The following is a 7,315-nucleotide window of genomic DNA, read 5'->3' on the forward strand; positions in this document are numbered from 1 at the left end:
CGCCCCGCGGGGTCCGCCGCGCGTCGGGGCCGGTGTCGCGGATCCCTGCGTGCTGCCTGTGCGCAGAAGGGACATGGTCTCTGTGCAGTCAGTCGCACTTCTGGGGAAACGGGGCAATAGCTGCAAAGAATACTGCTCTTGCTATAGATAGATAGCATCTATTCTGAAGGTATATTTATCTCTATATCCATATTTTCTTGCACAGACTATTCCATATGATATTAGACATCCATTAGTGACTGCTTACTCTTAAGCCTTTAATATTTTCGTACCTTTTGTGTCCTCTGCTTTAATGCCCTGGAATAGCATGCCTGGAATAGCCAGCATCTAGGGTTGGTTTGTGGTATTTATAGCCCCGGAATGAGCCGGGTACATTCTGTCAACAGGATTATTTCTTCTTTCCGGAATCTCGTAGTAATCTGCTGACCTTAATCACTTTGCAGGGCATTGTAGATGCAAAATGTCCTATTTTTCTAAATCTTTCTAAATGTTATATTTCTCTCAGGCTTCGTGCTAATCTTAAAATTTCTGTGAAGTAGGTTGGTTAATTACAAAAAAAAAAAAAAAAAAAGTATAACTTGTGCCCTCAACAAATTTGTCTGAAATCATTAAGGTCCTTCACTTGCTTACTTAATTTGTGACAAAATGTAAAGATCATGTTATTAAAAAAAAAGATTAAAATAACCAATTCCCCGATGAAAACGTGTGATGTCCCTGCAATATCCTGAAAGCAACGGCTCTTTGGAATTATATAAATATTTTTTTCTGATGTTGCCCTCTGGTGGAGGGTTAATGAAGTTTTACAGCAACAAAACACTTTCATGCAAGAAAGGCCAATTATTTTAACACTGAAATTCTCATAATGACTATCTTATCTGTGTAGAATTTCAATATTTTATTTCAAAAATGTAAAAAAAAACATGAAATATTACAGTGGCAAATAAATTAAAACTATGTATAATTGAAACGTTGTTAACTAGCACCATAATACATTGTTGATATCTACATCCTGGTAGGTACTGAATGTGATTTTCAACATAGGGTTCATTATAGAATCTTCATTACCATTGCACTGAAAGGGCTTTTCCCGGTACATACAAGCTTACAGAGTTATATAACCAAATCCTCCCAGTGTTTCATGGCTCCAGCATGCCATTGCAGATGCTCAAAAGAAACCTGTATTAATAGATTTTTTTTCTGAGGGGCAGAAGGAATAGGAAATCATTTAGTAAGGAAGAAATGGGACTGGATTCAGAAAAGCAATCCTAACAGAAAAGTACCTGAGCACTTTTTCTGAGCTGGAAGTTGAGATTGTAAATTCTGTGGGGCAGAGGATCTTAGTATTGTTTATTCACACATTATCTACAACAAGGAGCCCTTTTTTAGAAAGCTCAGCACTGATGTTATTGCTGCTACTACTACTACTAAGTAATAGCAATAAATATTACTGAAATAATAACATTTAATAAGTATATGATGACCAATTTGGAGAAATAAATAGTTTATCATATCACATAAGAATGGATTTAAAGGCCAAATGAGACTTTTTTGGACATAGTCTGTTACTGGAGGAAAATGAGTTAGTCCTTAATTGTATAAAATATGAAAAATGGCAAATATCCCTAGGATAGTAAAATGCTTTAGTGAATAGGTTGCTGCTGTAGCCATTTAAAATAGAAATTTTATATCCATCATGTATAATAGTCAGAATTTCCAGACCACTTCCTGGTCAARCCCAACTGTTTTGGTTTCAATTCAGAAACTAGCATGTGTGGTAAAAAGCTAATGTCATTAGTGTTATAAAATATGTACAGTCTTACCAGCTTTTAAAACAACATTGTATATTAGTTCTTCAGTCTGGTTAGATTAAGTCATTTCTAGAAGAAACAACACATTAATGTGTTATCAATATTATTATTAAAAATTATTGCTATAATGAATGCCTGTCAAGAACAGACTTCTCTCAGAAAAAGGCCTAATTCAGACTCCATTGAAATGAATGGGAGTTCTTTCCACTGGCTTCAATGRCAAATGAAATAGGATGTTATGCAGAAAATTCTAGTTCAGATATCACTGCAAAATGCTCACAGATGCTCAAAGAAATTCACTCAGAAGTCACCCAGTAAAAAACACAGTTCTGAGAAAGTTCTAAGAATAACTGTGGGATGATGTGGTAGATCCAGCAGGATGCTGCAAATCCCTGCAGTTCTTCATGTGGGACAGAAAGCTGATTGTTTAATCCTCAAGTCTTGTAATTGAATTAAATTCTCTTTGCCTGATAAATTTTATTTTTTCTTTGCTTGTCTGGAGTCTAAAGGAGTGAGTCCTTACTTGCCCTTTTGTTTCTGTAAATAGTCTCTTTTTACAAGTTTCTGATTGAGCTGTTTCAACAAAGAAGATGAGTAATTACAAATATTGTTTTTAGCTCAATTTTTCCTATTACTATATATCTAATGTCAAGATTTTCCACAACAACCCTCAGAATAATGTCTAAATATAGTACAACCCATTCATGGTACTATATAATCAATACAGTAATAGACATTTCTGTCTCTAAGATTTGGTCTTGCTGACCTGAACTACACCCTAAGCCGAAATTTTCATCAGTGATGCATTGCAGTAATAGAAAAATAGGTGATTTGTGTAAACTCTATTTTTGATCTTATCTGCTGATATTCCGCAGTATGAATTTGCTTTCTTAAGTGTCATGCATGCAGAGCTTATAAATGAAGATGCATTTTATGATCCATTTTTAAAAATAACCATATATGTATTGATTTAAATTCATATGATCACATATATTCTGTCTAAGAGATTTTGTTTTCCACATCTACTAAAAGGCTACAAAATATGTTTTTTAATGATATAGCTTCATCTTTGGAAATAATTTATGTGCTTAAAATCTTAGTTATGTCATTAAATGCTTGCATGTAATACAGACCCACTTGGGACTGAGAACATCATGAACATGCTTCACAAATTAAGATCTAACTCATGCTCCTRTTTAGGTTAGCTGGCCATTAAATCCAATGGAATTTGGTGTCATCTTAAGAACACAGCAATTTGTTATATATTTTGGAACTGTGGAACTGTAAAATCCCAAAGCAATGCCAAAAATAATGATTTAACTTCTCAGGCTGCCAGGAAGGTTGTCTGGAAGAAGCAACAGCTTTCTAAACTCTTTTTCAGTAAACTGTTTACTGAAACAAATAAAATCTTGTGCCAGGACCATGACTGAAGAGGCAAAAAAGGGGGTCAAAGAGATAGATAGTTTTAAACCATTAACTTCCTCATTGTCCTTGAATGTGAGGCGTCACTCTCTGGAACAGCTTCGGTCAGTTTTTTGTTTTATCCTCCAGTGTCATGCCAGGTGATCCACAGCAGCAACTGGTCAACTCTCTTGAGAGATCGCAGAGTCAGGCAATTTAAGCATTTATATATAGTGCCCATGTGTTGACACATTAAAAAGGGGTCTATGCACTTCAACCTGTAAAGGTTCCTGAATCCCAGCCAAAATTATATGAAGTTGAGATGACACTACCTCCTAGATGATTTAGCCTGGGAGACATATTCAGTAGTGGCTAAAATCTGTTTTATAACCAAACAGCCTTGCTCTTTTTTGTGCATGTCACTCCAGACCCAGGTTATGTGCACCATGTGGTCATTGCGTCCTGTTGAGAAGTGTTTTGCACAATTGTGTTGAAAGGAGTACCTGTAATGTGCTGTAATGTTAGAAGTTCACAGAATTTTTTTCTGGTTCCTCATGATCTCTGTCAGGTACATCATGAATGAGATTTTAATTTCCTGAATTGTGGGCTAGAYTGGTAATTTATTTAATGTGCTGGTGTAACGGCGAGTGGAATGATCCTGATTGCTTTGTCTGAAAAACACTATAAAAGAAACATGGCAAAAGTTGAGCTTGGGGATCAGAACTTGGACCTGTGTTGCCACAACAGTGCAAATGAGACTCATTGTAAAGGCATTTATTTATCTTTCTCTTTATGTACCTCGGAGAGTATAGGTTTGAGCTGAAATACGCTAAAGAACACATGCTAACTCACAACATCTGGACAGAAAATACACGTTCACATGGACGGTCACTCTCAACCAGCCCATGCTTCATGAAGCACAATTCTGGAACTTTGGGTCAAGATTACAGGGACAGACTGAGAGAAAAATCTGACAGGAAGCTGGTCGCAGGGATGAAAGCAGCTATGATTGAGGATTTTGGCAAGTAGACTTGTGTAGCTCTTCTACTACTTTGCCTATCAGTGGTATGTGACAGCTTAGAAGCTAATTTGGCTACTATCTTTCAGATGCCCATGTTCAGTTGCTAGAAACATTATTACATTGCTTTGCCATTAGCCTAATAAGCACACAGAGTGAAGACGTAATCATAGACAGAAGTGCACCCTAATTCTGCAGGGAGATTTGTAGTTTCAAGCTGAATTGGAGGTACTGCACCCAAAAATCTCTGCACTAACATAGGTGATGAAATAATCTAATGACTTGCTACAAAAAACAATATTTGGAAAGTTGTTATTACTTGTTGAGAAGGTAGCAGTGGTAATTTAAAAGAAGGAAAAGAGCACAAAATATCAGACAACGGCATTTTTTGTTTTTGTTTAAAGGATATTTTATATTTTAAGAAATTAAGTTCCTAACAGTAACTCTAATCTATTAGATTAGGCAACATCTAATTTTCAAATAATCCAAGGTGTGTTTGATTCGTGAGTAGCAAGGGCAGGTTTCATTATCCTGTTAAAGCTGTTGCTTCAGCCCTCTAGTGGTAAAAGCCATTAATGCACTTGAAGTGATGCTAATTTTTATTTTCGAGTAGCATGAGGTATTTCACTTTGAAAACAAAACACTAATTGGTTTTAGGTTAGCATATATGACTACTTCATGGCTGGAAATTTTCCCATTATATTACATCAAGATTTATTAATTTCCCCTGTTCCCCTTTTCCTCTCCCAGACCTAGTTTGTTTTTAATATTAGCAACTAGATAAAAAAAAAAATTCTAATAAAAATTCGGCCAATGGCAAATGCCTTTTAAATTGTCGAAGCAATGATCTCTGTATTTAAAAAAAAATCTCATTTTCTTTATATCTGTTGGGGATTTTGACAGTATAAAATATATCTATTTTAAAAGTAAACATAGGTGCTTATCTTCTTGCCAAATATTATAGGAACCTCTGTTCCTTTGAATTCCTGTACTGATCCATGAGTTAAATGCAAAAGGATCCCTAAGGACTTCAAGGCATCTGTTATGTTACACAGACAGAAATGCACCTACCTCTGGGGGTGAAACAGAGTAACAATTTTCTCAGTATACAAGAAGGCTATGCAACACTTGGTGAGTGGGATGCAATTACCCACAATGAAATTTAGCCAGGGATTGAGGGTAATATCCTATCTTTTATTAATGTGATAGTTAATGATCTTTTATAATCTATTGTCATTTTGTTTTTCCATGATGTTCATCATTGGCTGTTTAACAGCATAGATTAATCTTAGACAAGTGTCAGTTTCTTCTTAGTTATATTAAGGTCTCTTTTCACTACTTTAAAAACCTTAAGGCAAATGTACAAATTGAAGAATGTGTTATGGTGCCTTTTTATTGCTAGAATTAGAAAATCAGAATCAGCTTTTTTAAAGGTGCAGTAAACTTTTCTGTTGACTTGTGTATTGATGTTATTTTAAAACTTAATAGGAGATGTTTGGGGAGGAATTTCTTTTTCTCCTCTGTTAATCCAGATCACAGGTTGGACTGAAATAGGATTCAAAGTGATTATGAGGGAACTGACACACAAAACTGTGTAGGTCTCATTTCTGCAAAAATCTAGACTAAAACAATCAGCTCTAGATGTTGGTTTTGTTGATCTCCAGTTTCATTAATAGTAGAGGTTCCCTTTGATATTACTCTGTCATTTGAAAAACAGTTCCTCTGCTATGTGTAAACCACAATGGTCTCACCCTCCTTTTACAATAAATACTTAAAAAAAAAAAAAAAGCTAGATACCTTCTTTGGAGAACATATCCATGGGTTTGAAGGGATAAAAGTCAAAATGTTATTCTTCTTACCACCAGGTATAAAGGAAAAGCAAAGATTATAAAAGGTTTTGAGGGAATCTGAGCACAGAATGGCTATTCCCGTTGTTTTGTTAAATACATAAGTTGTTTCTCCTCCCCTGGAAGCATTAGAACAGTATGTAATTCAAGGTGACAGGAAAATTTATGCTTTATTTTAAGGCAGTGCTAATGAATGCAATGGTGATTATATTGTGTCCCATGGTGGTGGTGGGAAGGACCAGGGCTATCAGATAGTTTTAGGCCAAAGTGCTCTACCCATTCATTTTCCACTGCTGTCAAAATATCCAGAATCTCTAAATGTAACTAAAAATATCAAAATTCTCCTGAATTCAGATCCTATTTCTAAATGTCATGCTTAGGCTTCATGCGTATTTCTTTTCTTTTCTTTTCTTTTCTTTTCTTTTCTTTTCTTTTCTTTTCTTTTCTTTTCTCTTTTCATTTTATTTTATTATCTGGCCTTTTAGTGTATATATTTGATATCTATTTTTTCTTATTGTATGTTGTAAGTAAATCATCATAGATCTAGTGGATGAATTACTTGATTCCACTAGAGGAAGCTGTGGCTCCARATACACTGTATAGTGCCATGGAGCGATATTAGCTTTGATAACGACTTTATAATGCCACTGGTCTGGCATAATTAGGCTTTACAGACACATTCACTGAAGCAGGTGAAATGCTTCTGGATCCTTATGTAGCACCTTAATAAGATTAAGGATCTGCCCATCTGCACATTTAAGAACATGGTCCTGATTCTCTTTGAAATCTGTCCTTCCCCTTCCTCCCCAGATTCCCCTGGACGTAGTTAGCCACAACTTCAAATGTTTCAAGGAACGCCTGTGGCTTACTCAATGACAGCTGGGTCAAACTGAGCCCACTCATTCTTGTCTGACTCAGTCTCTGCATGAGTACTTCTGATGTCATTAGCTATGCCAGGGTTTCTCCTACAGGGGAGATGTATTTCATTTATTATTAGTCTATTGCAGGACTCGGAAGTTCAAACGGTTCAAAAGACTTACACTCAACCTCAGACTGTTCCAGGCTCAAGGTTTATTAGTCTGTCTCTTAGGTTGGCATTTTCATCCTGAAAGTCAGGACCAGCTTCTCTCTCTTTTAGTTTTCAGCCCAACAACCCTCAGCTTAACAACTGAGATATATAGGGCCCTCACCATGGCCTTTTACTGTGTATATCTGATTATATAACTTACGTTCCGTAGCTG

Source organism: Apteryx rowi, unplaced genomic scaffold (genome assembly GCF_003343035.1).
Source record: "Apteryx rowi isolate R43461 unplaced genomic scaffold, aptRow1 scaffold_296, whole genome shotgun sequence".
Taxonomy (NCBI): Eukaryota; Metazoa; Chordata; class Aves; order Apterygiformes; family Apterygidae; genus Apteryx; species Apteryx rowi.